At 33.9% G+C, this 16,797-nt stretch overlaps 7 non-coding genes across 7 annotated transcripts; all 7 read left to right on the forward strand.

Moving 5' to 3' along the window:
• Positions 1-1,012: 1,012 nt before the first annotated feature.
• Positions 1,013-1,084, forward strand: TRNAQ-UUG (transfer RNA glutamine (anticodon UUG)). Its single transcript has one exon. It is a non-coding gene; the product is annotated as a tRNA-Gln (tRNA).
• Positions 1,085-3,530: 2,446 nt separating this feature from the next.
• TRNAQ-UUG (transfer RNA glutamine (anticodon UUG)) lies at positions 3,531-3,602 on the forward strand. The gene has a single exon. It is a non-coding gene; the product is annotated as a tRNA-Gln (tRNA).
• Positions 3,603-6,048: 2,446 nt separating this feature from the next.
• Positions 6,049-6,120, forward strand: TRNAQ-UUG (transfer RNA glutamine (anticodon UUG)). The gene has a single exon. It is a non-coding gene; the product is annotated as a tRNA-Gln (tRNA).
• Positions 6,121-8,566: 2,446 nt separating this feature from the next.
• TRNAQ-UUG (transfer RNA glutamine (anticodon UUG)) lies at positions 8,567-8,638 on the forward strand. Its single transcript has one exon. It is a non-coding gene; the product is annotated as a tRNA-Gln (tRNA).
• Positions 8,639-11,084: 2,446 nt separating this feature from the next.
• Positions 11,085-11,156, forward strand: TRNAQ-UUG (transfer RNA glutamine (anticodon UUG)). The gene has a single exon. It is a non-coding gene; the product is annotated as a tRNA-Gln (tRNA).
• Positions 11,157-13,602: 2,446 nt separating this feature from the next.
• On the forward strand, positions 13,603-13,674 carry TRNAQ-UUG (transfer RNA glutamine (anticodon UUG)). Its single transcript has one exon. It is a non-coding gene; the product is annotated as a tRNA-Gln (tRNA).
• A 2,445-nt stretch (positions 13,675-16,119) lies between these two features.
• Positions 16,120-16,191, forward strand: TRNAQ-UUG (transfer RNA glutamine (anticodon UUG)). The gene has a single exon. It is a non-coding gene; the product is annotated as a tRNA-Gln (tRNA).
• The last annotated feature ends 606 nt before the right edge of the window (positions 16,192-16,797 follow it).

A 16,797-nucleotide genomic window follows, 5' to 3' on the forward strand; every position in this document is an offset into this window, starting at 1 on the left:
TAAGAAATCCTATCCTGTTTTTCTGAAATGCATTTCAGAGGCCTGATTCCCAGCATCCCTTTTTGAAGCTTTCTGCGCTATTGATAAGGCGAATTTAGCACATTTTGAAAGAGAAGTGTTCTTAAATCAAACCTAGAGAACCACAATGACGGTATCATTCAGATAGTACAAATGTTTTTTGTATATTAGTATGGAAATTGTGAAATAAAACGTTTTTCATGCTGATTTTCAACAGTCGATCTGCAATCGTGAAACATAAGCTTTTGCTTGGAGGCCTCACAGGTACTGATCTAATTTTCTCTTTTAAGATTATTCACAAATCATATGATATGCTTTGTATAAATCAACTATATTGTTAGATCAAAATTGAGTAAAAAGTGACTATCTCAATTTCATGACATATAGAAGAGTAAGGAGAAGAAGCTCATGTTTCAAATGTGGAGAGGCAACAACTTTTCATTATTTTCACCTCTACTAATTATATGCATTTTTATAATGTATGTGTTTATGTTGTCCTATAAATATACAGAGACATATAGCAAGATATAGGGAGATACATACGTGTAAAGTGGATATGTACAAGTTTATAAGTAAATGAGATGTTTTTCCAATTAATAATTCTAAGAACTGAATGGAAAAGAAAATCGTAAAGTTTAGATAAGTCCCACTGTGATTTGTACTCAGATCCCGGTTTTCAGAGTCTAGAGTGCTAAGCATGATACCATCAAACCACCTGTACCAGGTTGAGCTTTTCATTTTGAGAGAAGAGATTGCATTCACGGGGGAATCTTATATTTTATTGCAAAATCGTATCTCACATAAAAAGTACTGTTCAACAGAGTGATAGCGTTACTTGAGTCCTCTGGGCAACATCCTTCCCTAACATAGTTCAATATGCAAAAGTTGAACAGAATAGAAAAGTAATAACATTCTGTTGGTCTTTGACTGTAGAACATTAAAAACTTTGAAATGTACACATTGCTGCAGCAATTTGCTCCCTTGTCACATGGGAGGTTCCATGGTGTAATGGTTAGCACTTTGGACTTTGAATCCAAGGATCCGAGTTCAAATCTCGGTGGGACCACTTTCATGACTGTTGATCAAATCTTTTTCTGTCAAGTGTATTCATAAATATCACAAATCTAACACGGGTAGAGTGAAACATTAATTTATTGATTGTATTCTGAAAGTCTATTCGATGTGAGCAAATGATAGAACTTTTAGAAAACATGGAAATTAAATGGCTCAAAATAATGAGACATTTTGCGAACTGACTCTGTTTTCTCAAACTCATCACAGGGGGCTGATGCAAGATATTACTTTCTTAAATCTTACTGTTATTGATAAGGGGAAGATGGAACTTTTTAATTGGAAATCCTTCATTAAAACAAAACTTGAGGAATCAAATTGTGTATTATGGGGACAGAAGATATGACGTTTTGAATAACAATCGTGAAATTCAGACACACATATATTTACACTCTGATTTTCTAAAGTAAATCCATAACCATAAAGTAAAATCTTTCGAAAGACGTGTCAAAGGTAATAATCTGAATTTCTCTTTCAAAGAAATTCACAATTAAATGCACTGTGTAAGTCAAGCATGTTGTCATATAAGAAATCAGCAAAAATTAACTATCTCATTACTGGTCATATAGATGAGAGAGGAAATGAACCTAACGTTTAAATTGTGGATGGGAAACAACAGTTTTTAGTTTTCAGCTTCAATACATATGTTTATGAATAATTGATTTCTTTATATAGTCTTATCGCTATCTAGACGGATATAGCTATGTATACATAGATGCATACTTATACGTTGATAAGTATCAGTATAAAACATTGACGTTATGTTTTTCCAAGACCAAATTCTAAGAAATGGGTGAAATAGTAAATCTCATAATTCATACAGGTCCCACCGAGCTTGGACTTGGATCGCTGGATTCAGAGTCCAGAGTGCTAACCATTACACCATGGAACCCTCCCATACATGAGTCATTTTTCCATTGAGACAAAAGAGAGCGCATTAGTGCGGGGCATTTCTTACATTGATGAAACGATATCTCTGTTGAATGCTCATAGTGTAAAGAGCTATAATGTGATTTGATTCTGTTCAGATACATTCTCCTTAACAGTGTTAAATATGCAAACGTTTATCAGGATAGGCAAGTTATATCATAATGATCATCTTTGACTGTAACATATTAAAACATTTTACATTTCCAAACTAATACACCCATTTCTTTGTCTCTCAAATGGGCTGCGCCAAAGAGCAATGATTGGCACGTTGGACTTTGCATGCAAAGGTACCAGTCCAAATCTTGGGGGTACTATTTTATTACTCTTGACCTTTTCTATTTCTGTCACCTTTGTTTATTGATAGCTCAAATCCAACACCAGTAGGTTGAAAGAGACAATTATTGATTCCTTTCAAAACGTCCATCAGCTTGAACAAGTTACAGAAATACAAACATTATAATACGTTTACATCACATTCCTACACAAAATAGTGTGACATTAAGAAATCCTATCCTGTTTTTCTGAAATGCATTTCAGAGGCCTGATTCCCAGCATCCCTTTTTGAAGCTTTCTGCGCTATTGATAAGGCGAATTTAGCACATTTTGAAAGAGAAGTGTTCTTAAATCAAACCTAGAGAACCACAATGACGGTATCATTCAGATAGTACAAATGTTTTTTGTATATTAGTATGGAAATTGTGAAATAAAACGTTTTTCATGCTGATTTTCAACAGTCGATCTGCAATCGTGAAACATAAGCTTTTGCTTGGAGGCCTCACAGGTACTGATCTAATTTTCTCTTTTAAGATTATTCACAAATCATATGATATGCTTTGTATAAATCAACTATATTGTTAGATCAAAATTGAGTAAAAAGTGACTATCTCAATTTCATGACATATAGAAGAGTAAGGAGAAGAAGCTCATGTTTCAAATGTGGAGAGGCAACAACTTTTCATTATTTTCACCTCTACTAATTATATGCATTTTTATAATGTATGTGTTTATGTTGTCCTATAAATATACAGAGACATATAGCAAGATATAGGGAGATACATACGTGTAAAGTGGATATGTACAAGTTTATAAGTAAATGAGATGTTTTTCCAATTAATAATTCTAAGAACTGAATGGAAAAGAAAATCGTAAAGTTTAGATAAGTCCCACTGTGATTTGTACTCAGATCCCGGTTTTCAGAGTCTAGAGTGCTAAGCATGATACCATCAAACCACCTGTACCAGGTTGAGCTTTTCATTTTGAGAGAAGAGATTGCATTCACGGGGGAATCTTATATTTTATTGCAAAATCGTATCTCACATAAAAAGTACTGTTCAACAGAGTGATAGCGTTACTTGAGTCCTCTGGGCAACATCCTTCCCTAACATAGTTCAATATGCAAAAGTTGAACAGAATAGAAAAGTAATAACATTCTGTTGGTCTTTGACTGTAGAACATTAAAAACTTTGAAATGTTCACATTGCTGCAGCAATTTGCTCCCTTGTCACATGGGAGGTTCCATGGTGTAATGGTTAGCACTTTGGACTTTGAATCCAAGGATCCGAGTTCAAATCTCGGTGGGACCACTTTCATGACTTTTGATCAAATCTTTTTCTGTCAAGTGTATTCATAAATATCACAAATCTAACACGGGTAGAGTGAAACATTAATTTATTGATTGTATTCTGAAAGTCTATTCGATGTGAGCAAATGATAGAACTTTTAGAAAACATGGAAATTAAATGGCTCAAAATAATGAGACATTTTGCGAGCTGACTCTGTTTTCACAAACTCATCACAGGGGGCTGATGCAAGATATTACTTTCTTAAATCTTACTGTTATTGATAAGGGGAAGATGGAACTTTTTAATTGGAAATCCTTCATTAAAACAAAACTTGAGGAATCAAATTGTGTATTATGGGGACAGAAGATATGACGTTTTGAATAACAATCGTGAAATTCAGACACACATATATTTACACTCTGATTTTCTAAAGTAAATCCATAACCATGAAGTAAAATCTTTCGAAAGACGTGTCAAAGGTAATAATCGGAATTTCTCTTTCAAAGAAATTCACAATTAAATGCACTGTGTAAGTCAAGCATGTTGTCATATAAGAAATCAGCAAAAATTAACTATCTCATTACTGGTCATATAGATGAGAGAGGAAATGAACCTAACGTTTAAATTGTGGATGGGAAACAACAGTTTTTAGTTTTCAGCTTCAATACATATGTTTATGAATAATTGATTTCTTTATATAGTCTTATCGCTATCTAGACGGATATAGCTATGTATACATAGATGCATACTTATACGTTGATAAGTATCAGTATAAAACATTGACGTTATGTTTTTCCAAGACCAAATTCTAAGAAATGGGTGAAATAGTAAATCTCATAATTCATACAGGTCCCACCGAGCTTGGACTTGGATCGCTGGATTCAGAGTCCAGAGTGCTAACCATTACACCATGGAACCCTCCCATACATGAGTCATTTTTCCATTGAGACAAAAGAGAGCGCATTAGTGCGGGGCATTTCTTACATTGATGAAACGATATCTCTGTTGAATGCTCATAGTGTAAAGAGTTATAATGTGATTTGATTCTGTTCAGATACATTCTCCTTAACAGTGTTAAATATGCAAACGTTTATCAGGATAGGCAAGTTATATCATAATGATCATCTTTGACTGTAACATATTAAAACATTTTACATTTCCAAACTAATACACCCATTTCTTTGTCTCTCACATGGGCTGCGCCAAAGAGCAATGATTGGCACGTTGGACTTTGCATGCAAAGGTACCAGTCCAAATCTTGGGGGTACTATTTTATTACTCTTGACCTTTTCTATTTCTGTCACCTTTGTTTATTGATAGCTCGAATCCAACACCAGTAGGTTGAAAGAGACAATTATTGATTCCTTTCAAAACGTCCATCAGCTTGAACAAGTTACAGAAATACAAACATTATAATACGTTTACATCACATTCCTACACAAAATAGTGTGACATTAAGAAATCCTATCCTGTTTTTCTGAAATGCATTTCAGAGGCCTGATTCCCAGCATCCCTTTTTGAAGCTTTCTGCGCTATTGATAAGGCGAATTTAGCACATTTTGAAAGAGAAGTGTTCTTAAATCAAACCTAGAGAACCACAATGACGGTATCATTCAGATAGTACAAATGTTTTTTGTATATTAGTATGGAAATTGTGAAATAAAACGTTTTTCATGCTGATTTTCAACAGTCGATCTGCAATCGTGAAACATAAGCTTTTGCTTGGAGGCCTCACAGGTACTGATCTAATTTTCTCTTTTAAGATTATTCACAAATCATATGATATGCTTTGTATAAATCAACTATATTGTTAGATCAAAATTGAGTAAAAAGTGACTATCTCAATTTCATGACATATAGAAGAGTAAGGAGAAGAAGCTCATGTTTCAAATGTGGAGAGGCAACAACTTTTCATTATTTTCACCTCTACTAATTATATGCATTTTTATAATGTATGTGTTTATGTTGTCCTATAAATATACAGAGACATATAGCAAGATATAGGGAGATACATACGTGTAAAGTGGATATGTACAAGTTTATAAGTAAATGAGATGTTTTTCCAATTAATAATTCTAAGAACTGAATGGAAAAGAAAATCGTAAAGTTTAGATAAGTCCCACTGTGATTTGTACTCAGATCCCGGTTTTCAGAGTCTAGAGTGCTAAGCATGATACCATCAAACCACCTGTACCAGGTTGAGCTTTTCATTTTGAGAGAAGAGATTGCATTCACGGGGGAATCTTATATTTTATTGCAAAATCGTATCTCACATAAAAAGTACTGTTCAACAGAGTGATAGCGTTACTTGAGTCCTCTGGGCAACATCCTTCCCTAACATAGTTCAATATGCAAAAGTTGAACAGAATAGAAAAGTAATAACATTCTGTTGGTCTTTGACTGTAGAACATTAAAAACTTTGAAATGTACACATTGCTGCAGCAATTTGCTCCCTTGTCACATGGGAGGTTCCATGGTGTAATGGTTAGCACTTTGGACTTTGAATCCAAGGATCCGAGTTCAAATCTCGGTGGGACCACTTTCATGACTGTTGATCAAATCTTTTTCTGTCAAGTGTATTCATAAATATCACAAATCTAACACGGGTAGAGTGAAACATTAATTTATTGATTGTATTCTGAAAGTCTATTCGATGTGAGCAAATGATAGAACTTTTAGAAAACATGGAAATTAAATGGCTCAAAATAATGAGACATTTTGCGAGCTGACTCTGTTTTCTCAAACTCATCACAGGGGGCTGATGCAAGATATTACTTTCTTAAATCTTACTGTTATTGATAAGGGGAAGATGGAACTTTTTAATTGGAAATCCTTCATTAAAACAAAACTTGAGGAATCAAATTGTGTATTATGGGGACAGAAGATATGACGTTTTGAATAACAATCGTGAAATTCAGACACACATATATTTACACTCTGATTTTCTAAAGTAAATCCATAACCATAAAGTAAAATCTTTCGAAAGACGTGTCAAAGGTAATAATCTGAATTTCTCTTTCAAAGAAATTCACAATTAAATGCACTGTGTAAGTCAAGCATGTTGTCATATAAGAAATCAGCAAAAATTAACTATCTCATTACTGGTCATATAGATGAGAGAGGAAATGAACCTAACGTTTAAATTGTGGATGGGAAACAACAGTTTTTAGTTTTCAGCTTCAATACATATGTTTATGAATAATTGATTTCTTTATATAGTCTTATCGCTATCTAGACGGATATAGCTATGTATACATAGATGCATACTTATACGTTGATAAGTATCAGTATAAAACATTGACGTTATGTTTTTCCAAGACCAAATTCTAAGAAATGGGTGAAATAGTAAATCTCATAATTCATACAGGTCCCACCGAGCTTGGACTTGGATCGCTGGATTCAGAGTCCAGAGTGCTAACCATTACACCATGGAACCCTCCCATACATGAGTCATTTTTCCATTGAGACAAAAGAGAGCGCATTAGTGCGGGGCATTTCTTACATTGATGAAACGATATCTCTGTTGAATGCTCATAGTGTAAAGAGCTATAATGTGATTTGATTCTGTTCAGATACATTCTCCTTAACAGTGTTAAATATGCAAACGTTTATCAGGATAGGCAAGTTATATCATAATGATCATCTTTGACTGTAACATATTAAAACATTTTACATTTCCAAACTAATACACCCATTTCTTTGTCTCTCAAATGGGCTGCGCCAAAGAGCAATGATTGGCACGTTGGACTTTGCATGCAAAGGTACCAGTCCAAATCTTGGGGGTACTATTTTATTACTCTTGACCTTTTCTATTTCTGTCACCTTTGTTTATTGATAGCTCAAATCCAACACCAGTAGGTTGAAAGAGACAATTATTGATTCCTTTCAAAACGTCCATCAGCTTGAACAAGTTACAGAAATACAAACATTATAATACGTTTACATCACATTCCTACACAAAATAGTGTGACATTAAGAAATCCTATCCTGTTTTTCTGAAATGCATTTCAGAGGCCTGATTCCCAGCATCCCTTTTTGAAGCTTTCTGCGCTATTGATAAGGCGAATTTAGCACATTTTGAAAGAGAAGTGTTCTTAAATCAAACCTAGAGAACCACAATGACGGTATCATTCAGATAGTACAAATGTTTTTTGTATATTAGTATGGAAATTGTGAAATAAAACGTTTTTCATGCTGATTTTCAACAGTCGATCTGCAATCGTGAAACATAAGCTTTTGCTTGGAGGCCTCACAGGTACTGATCTAATTTTCTCTTTTAAGATTATTCACAAATCATATGATATGCTTTGTATAAATCAACTATATTGTTAGATCAAAATTGAGTAAAAAGTGACTATCTCAATTTCATGACATATAGAAGAGTAAGGAGAAGAAGCTCATGTTTCAAATGTGGAGAGGCAACAACTTTTCATTATTTTCACCTCTACTAATTATATGCATTTTTATAATGTATGTGTTTATGTTGTCCTATAAATATACAGAGACATATAGCAAGATATAGGGAGATACATACGTGTAAAGTGGATATGTACAAGTTTATAAGTAAATGAGATGTTTTTCCAATTAATAATTCTAAGAACTGAATGGAAAAGAAAATCGTAAAGTTTAGATAAGTCCCACTGTGATTTGTACTCAGATCCCGGTTTTCAGAGTCTAGAGTGCTAAGCATGATACCATCAAACCACCTGTACCAGGTTGAGCTTTTCATTTTGAGAGAAGAGATTGCATTCACGGGGGAATCTTATATTTTATTGCAAAATCGTATCTCACATAAAAAGTACTGTTCAACAGAGTGATAGCGTTACTTGAGTCCTCTGGGCAACATCCTTCCCTAACATAGTTCAATATGCAAAAGTTGAACAGAATAGAAAAGTAATAACATTCTGTTGGTCTTTGACTGTAGAACATTAAAAACTTTGAAATGTTCACATTGCTGCAGCAATTTGCTCCCTTGTCACATGGGAGGTTCCATGGTGTAATGGTTAGCACTTTGGACTTTGAATCCAAGGATCCGAGTTCAAATCTCGGTGGGACCACTTTCATGACTTTTGATCAAATCTTTTTCTGTCAAGTGTATTCATAAATATCACAAATCTAACACGGGTAGAGTGAAACATTAATTTATTGATTGTATTCTGAAAGTCTATTCGATGTGAGCAAATGATAGAACTTTTAGAAAACATGGAAATTAAATGGCTCAAAATAATGAGACATTTTGCGAGCTGACTCTGTTTTCACAAACTCATCACAGGGGGCTGATGCAAGATATTACTTTCTTAAATCTTACTGTTATTGATAAGGGGAAGATGGAACTTTTTAATTGGAAATCCTTCATTAAAACAAAACTTGAGGAATCAAATTGTGTATTATGGGGACAGAAGATATGACGTTTTGAATAACAATCGTGAAATTCAGACACACATATATTTACACTCTGATTTTCTAAAGTAAATCCATAACCATGAAGTAAAATCTTTCGAAAGACGTGTCAAAGGTAATAATCTGAATTTCTCTTTCAAAGAAATTCACAATTAAATGCACTGTGTAAGTCAAGCATGTTGTCATATAAGAAATCAGCAAAAATTAACTATCTCATTACTGGTCATATAGATGAGAGAGGAAATGAACCTAACGTTTAAATTGTGGATGGGAAACAACAGTTTTTAGTTTTCAGCTTCAATACATATGTTTATGAATAATTGATTTCTTTATATAGTCTTATCGCTATCTAGACGGATATAGCTATGTATACATAGATGCATACTTATACGTTGATAAGTATCAGTATAAAACATTGACGTTATGTTTTTCCAAGACCAAATTCTAAGAAATGGGTGAAATAGTAAATCTCATAATTCATACAGGTCCCACCGAGCTTGGACTTGGATCGCTGGATTCAGAGTCCAGAGTGCTAACCATTACACCATGGAACCCTCCCATACATGAGTCATTTTTCCATTGAGACAAAAGAGAGCGCATTAGTGCGGGGCATTTCTTACATTGATGAAACGATATCTCTGTTGAATGCTCATAGTGTAAAGAGTTATAATGTGATTTGATTCTGTTCAGATACATTCTCCTTAACAGTGTTAAATATGCAAACGTTTATCAGGATAGGCAAGTTATATCATAATGATCATCTTTGACTGTAACATATTAAAACATTTTACATTTCCAAACTAATACACCCATTTCTTTGTCTCTCACATGGGCTGCGCCAAAGAGCAATGATTGGCACGTTGGACTTTGCATGCAAAGGTACCAGTCCAAATCTTGGGGGTACTATTTTATTACTCTTGACCTTTTCTATTTCTGTCACCTTTGTTTATTGATAGCTCGAATCCAACACCAGTAGGTTGAAAGAGACAATTATTGATTCCTTTCAAAACGTCCATCAGCTTGAACAAGTTACAGAAATACAAACATTATAATACGTTTACATCACATTCCTACACAAAATAGTGTGACATTAAGAAATCCTATCCTGTTTTTCTGAAATGCATTTCAGAGGCCTGATTCCCAGCATCCCTTTTTGAAGCTTTCTGCGCTATTGATAAGGCGAATTTAGCACATTTTGAAAGAGAAGTGTTCTTAAATCAAACCTAGAGAACCACAATGACGGTATCATTCAGATAGTACAAATGTTTTTTGTATATTAGTATGGAAATTGTGAAATAAAACGTTTTTCATGCTGATTTTCAACAGTCGATCTGCAATCGTGAAACATAAGCTTTTGCTTGGAGGCCTCACAGGTACTGATCTAATTTTCTCTTTTAAGATTATTCACAAATCATATGATATGCTTTGTATAAATCAACTATATTGTTAGATCAAAATTGAGTAAAAAGTGACTATCTCAATTTCATGACATATAGAAGAGTAAGGAGAAGAAGCTCATGTTTCAAATGTGGAGAGGCAACAACTTTTCATTATTTTCACCTCTACTAATTATATGCATTTTTATAATGTATGTGTTTATGTTGTCCTATAAATATACAGAGACATATAGCAAGATATAGGGAGATACATACGTGTAAAGTGGATATGTACAAGTTTATAAGTAAATGAGATGTTTTTCCAATTAATAATTCTAAGAACTGAATGGAAAAGAAAATCGTAAAGTTTAGATAAGTCCCACTGTGATTTGTACTCAGATCCCGGTTTTCAGAGTCTAGAGTGCTAAGCATGATACCATCAAACCACCTGTACCAGGTTGAGCTTTTCATTTTTAGAGAAGAGATTGCATTCACGGGGGAATCTTATATTTTATTGCAAAATCGTATCTCACATAAAAAGTACTGTTCAACAGAGTGATAGCGTTACTTGAGTCCTCTGGGCAACATCCTTCCCTAACATAGTTCAATATGCAAAAGTTGAACAGAATAGAAAAGTAATAACATTCTGTTGGTCTTTGACTGTAGAACATTAAAAACTTTGAAATGTTCACATTGCTGCAGCAATTTGCTCCCTTGTCACATGGGAGGTTCCATGGTGTAATGGTTAGCACTTTGGACTTTGAATCCAAGGATCCGAGTTCAAATCTCGGTGGGACCACTTTCATGACTGTTGATCAAATCTTTTTCTGTCAAGTGTATTCATAAATATCACAAATCTAACACGGGTAGAGTGAAACATTAATTTATTGATTGTATTCTGAAAGTCTATTCGATGTGAGCAAATGATAGAACTTTTAGAAAACATGGAAATTAAATGGCTCAAAATAATGAGACATTTTGCGAGCTGACTCTGTTTTCTCAAACTCATCACAGGGGGCTGATGCAAGATATTACTTTCTTAAATCTTACTGTTATTGATAAGGGGAAGATGGAACTTTTTAATTGGAAATCCTTCATTAAAACAAAACTTGAGGAATCAAATTGTGTATTATGGGGACAGAAGATATGACGTTTTGAATAACAATCGTGAAATTCAGACACACATATATTTACACTCTGATTTTCTAAAGTAAATCCATAACCATGAAGTAAAATCTTTCGAAAGACGTGTCAAAGGTAATAATCTGAATTTCTCTTTCAAAGAAATTCACAATTAAATGCACTGTGTAAGTCAAGCATGTTGTCATATAAGAAATCAGCAAAAATTAACTATCTCATTACTGGTCATATAGATGAGAGAGGAAATGAACCTAACGTTTAAATTGTGGATGGGAAACAACAGTTTTTAGTTTTCAGCTTCAATACATATGTTTATGAATAATTGATTTCTTTATATAGTCTTATCGCTATCTAGACGGATATAGCTATGTATACATAGATGCATACTTATACGTTGATAAGTATCAGTATAAAACATTGACGTTATGTTTTTCCAAGACCAAATTCTAAGAAATGGGTGAAATAGTAAATCTCATAATTCATACAGGTCCCACCGAGCTTGGACTTGGATCGCTGGATTCAGAGTCCAGAGTGCTAACCATTACACCATGGAACCCTCCCATACATGAGTCATTTTTCCATTGAGACAAAAGAGAGCGCATTAGTGCGGGGCATTTCTTACATTGATGAAACGATATCTCTGTTGAATGCTCATAGTGTAAAGAGCTATAATGTGATTTGATTCTGTTCAGATACATTCTCCTTAACAGTGTTAAATATGCAAACGTTTATCAGGATAGGCAAGTTATATCATAATGATCATCTTTGACTGTAACATATTAAAACATTTTACATTTCCAAACTAATACACCCATTTCTTTGTCTCTCAAATGGGCTGCGCCAAAGAGCAATGATTGGCACGTTGGACTTTGCATGCAAAGGTACCAGTCCAAATCTTGGGGGTACTATTTTATTACTCTTGACCTTTTCTATTTCTGTCACCTTTGTTTATTGATAGCTCAAATCCAACACCAGTAGGTTGAAAGAGACAATTATTGATTCCTTTCAAAACGTCCATCAGCTTGAACAAGTTACAGAAATACAAACATTATAATACGTTTACATCACATTCCTACACAAAATAGTGTGACATTAAGAAATCCTATCCTGTTTTTCTGAAATGCATTTCAGAGGCCTGATTCCCAGCATCCCTTTTTGAAGCTTTCTGCGCTATTGATAAGGCGAATTTAGCACATTTTGAAAGAGAAGTGTTCTTAAATCAAACCTAGAGAACCACAATGACGGTATCATTCAGATAGTACAAATGTTTTTTGTATATTAGTATGGAAATTGTGAAATAAAACGTTTTTCATGCTGATTTTCAACAGTCGATCTGCAATCGTGAAACATAAGCTTTTGCTTGGAGGCCTCACAGGTACTGATCTAATTTTCTCTTTTAAGATTATTCACAAATCATATGATATGCTTTGTATAAATCAACTATATTGTTAGATCAAAATTGAGTAAAAAGTGACTATCTCAATTTCATGACATATAGAAGAGTAAGGAGAAGAAGCTCATGTTTCAAATGTGGAGAGGCAACAACTTTTCATTATTTTCACCTCTACTAATTATATGCATTTTTATAATGTATGTGTTTATGTTGTCCTATAAATATACAGAGACATATAGCAAGATATAGGGAGATACATACGTGTAAAGTGGATATGTACAAGTTTATAAGTAAATGAGATGTTTTTCCAATTAATAATTCTAAGAACTGAATGGAAAAGAAAATCGTAAAGTTTAGATAAGTCCCACTGTGATTTGTACTCAGATCCCGGTTTTCAGAGTCTAGAGTGCTAAGCATGATACCATCAAACCACCTGTACCAGGTTGAGCTTTTCATTTTGAGAGAAGAGATTGCATTCACGGGGGAATCTTATATTTTATTGCAAAATCGTATCTCACATAAAAAGTACTGTTCAACAGAGTGATAGCGTTACTTGAGTCCTCTGGGCAACATCCTTCCCTAACATAGTTCAATATGCAAAAGTTGAACAGAATAGAAAAGTAATAACATTCTGTTGGTCTTTGACTGTAGAACATTAAAAACTTTGAAATGTTCACATTGCTGCAGCAATTTGCTCCCTTGTCACATGGGAGGTTCCATGGTGTAATGGTTAGCACTTTGGACTTTGAATCCAAGGATCCGAGTTCAAATCTCGGTGGGACCACTTTCATGACTTTTGATCAAATCTTTTTCTGTCAAGTGTATTCATAAATATCACAAATCTAACACGGGTAGAGTGAAACATTAATTTATTGATTGTATTCTGAAAGTCTATTCGATGTGAGCAAATGATAGAACTTTTAGAAAACATGGAAATTAAATGGCTCAAAATAATGAGACATTTTGCGAGCTGACTCTGTTTTCACAAACTCATCACAGGGGGCTGATGCAAGATATTACTTTCTTAAATCTTACTGTTATTGATAAGGGGAAGATGGAACTTTTTAATTGGAAATCCTTCATTAAAACAAAACTTGAGGAATCAAATTGTGTATTATGGGGACAGAAGATATGACGTTTTGAATAACAATCGTGAAATTCAGACACACATATATTTACACTCTGATTTTCTAAAGTAAATCCATAACCATGAAGTAAAATCTTTCGAAAGACGTGTCAAAGGTAATAATCTGAATTTCTCTTTCAAAGAAATTCACAATTAAATGCACTGTGTAAGTCAAGCATGTTGTCATATAAGAAATCAGCAAAAATTAACTATCTCATTACTGGTCATATAGATGAGAGAGGAAATGAACCTAACGTTTAAATTGTGGATGGGAAACAACAGTTTTTAGTTTTCAGCTTCAATACATATGTTTATGAATAATTGATTTCTTTATATAGTCTTATCGCTATCTAGACGGATATAGCTATGTATACATAGATGCATACTTATACGTTGATAAGTATCAGTATAAAACATTGACGTTATGTTTTTCCAAGACCAAATTCTAAGAAATGGGTGAAATAGTAAATCTCATAATTCATACAGGTCCCACCGAGCTTGGACTTGGATCGCTGGATTCAGAGTCCAGAGTGCTAACCATTACACCATGGAACCCTCCCATACATGAGTCATTTTTCCATTGAGACAAAAGAGAGCGCATTAGTGCGGGGCATTTCTTACATTGATGAAACGATATCTCTGTTGAATGCTCATAGTGTAAAGAGTTATAATGTGATTTGATTCTGTTCAGATACATTCTCCTTAACAGTGTTAAATATGCAACGTTTATCAGGATAGGCAAGTTATATCATAATGATCATCTTTGACTGTAACATATTAAAACATTTTACATTTCCAAACTAATACACCCATTTCTTTGTCTCTCACATGGGCTGCGCCAAAGAGCAATGATTGGCACGTTGGACTTTGCATGCAAAGGTACCAGTCCAAATCTTGGGGGTACTATTTTATTACTCTTGACCTTTTCTATTTCTGTCACCTTTGTTTATTGATAGCTCGAATCCAACACCAGTAGGTTGAAAGAGACAATTATTGATTCCTTTCAAAACGTCCATCAGCTTGAACAAGTTACAGAAATACAAACATTATAATACGTTTACATCACATTCCTACACAAAATAGTGTGACATTAAGAAATCCTATCCTGTTTTTCTGAAATGCATTTCAGAGGCCTGATTCCCAGCATCCCTTTTTGAAGCTTTCTGCGCTATTGATAAGGCGAATTTAGCACATTTTGAAAGAGAAGTGTTCTTAAATCAAACCTAGAGAACCACAATGACGGTATCATTCAGATAGTACAAATGTTTTTTGTATATTAGTATGGAAATTGTGAAATAAAACGTTTTTCATGCTGATTTTCAACAGTCGATCTGCAATCGTGAAACATAAGCTTTTGCTTGGAGGCCTCACAGGTACTGATCTAATTTTCTCTTTTAAGATTATTCACAAATCATATGATATGCTTTGTATAAATCAACTATATTGTTAGATCAAAATTGAGTAAAAAGTGACTATCTCAATTTCATGACATATAGAAGAGTAAGGAGAAGAAGCTCATGTTTCAAATGTGGAGAGGCAACAACTTTTCATTATTTTCACCTCTACTAATTATATGCATTTTTATAATGTATGTGTTTATGTTGTCCTATAAATATACAGAGACATATAGCAAGATATAGGGAGATACATACGTGTAAAGTGGATATGTACAAGTTTATAAGTAAATGAGATGTTTTTCCAATTAATAATTCTAAGAACTGAATGGAAAAGAAAATCGTAAAGTTTAGATAAGTCCCACTGTGATTTGTACTCAGATCCCGGTTTTCAGAGTCTAGAGTGCTAAGCATGATACCATCAAACCACCTGTACCAGGTTGAGCTTTTCATTTTGAGAGAAGAGATTGCATTCACGGGGGAATCTTATATTTTATTGCAAAATCGTATCTCACATAAAAAGTACTGTTCAACAGAGTGATAGCGTTACTTGAGTCCTCTGGGCAACATCCTTCCCTAACATAGTTCAATATGCAAAAGTTGAACAGAATAGAAAAGTAATAACATTCTGTTGGTCTTTGACTGTAGAACATTAAAAACTTTGAAATGTTCACATTGCTGCAGCAATTTGCTCCCTTGTCACATGGGAGGTTCCATGGTGTAATGGTTAGCACTTTGGACTTTGAATCCAAGGATCCGAGTTCAAATCTCGGTGGGACCACTTTCATGACTGTTGATCAAATCTTTTTCTGTCAAGTGTATTCATAAATATCACAAATCTAACACGGGTAGAGTGAAACATTAATCTATTGATTGTATTCTGAAAGTCTATTCGATGTGAGCAAATGATAGAACTTTTAGAAAACATGGAAATTAAATGGCTCAAAATAATGAGACATTTTGCGAGCTGACTCTGTTTTCTCAAACTCATCACAGGGGGCTGATGCAAGATATTACTTTCTTAAATCTTACTGTTATTGATAAGGGGAAGATGGAACTTTTTAATTGGAAATCCTTCATTAAAACAAAACTTGAGGAATCAAATTGTGTATTATGGGGACAGAAGATATGACGTTTTGAATAACAATCGTGAAATTCAGACACACATATATTTACACTCTGATTTTCTAAAGTAAATCCATAACCATAAAGTAATATCTTTCGAAAGACGTGTCAAAGGTAATAATCTGAATTTCTCTTTCAAAGAAATTCACAATTAAATGCACTGTGTAAGTCAAGCATGTTGTCATATAAGAAATCAGCAAAAATTAACTATCTCATTACTGGTCATATAGATGAGAGAGGAAATGAACCTAACGTTTAAATT

Source organism: Lissotriton helveticus, chromosome 4_1, assembly GCF_964261635.1.
Source record: "Lissotriton helveticus chromosome 4_1, aLisHel1.1, whole genome shotgun sequence".
Taxonomy (NCBI): domain Eukaryota; kingdom Metazoa; phylum Chordata; class Amphibia; order Caudata; family Salamandridae; genus Lissotriton; species Lissotriton helveticus.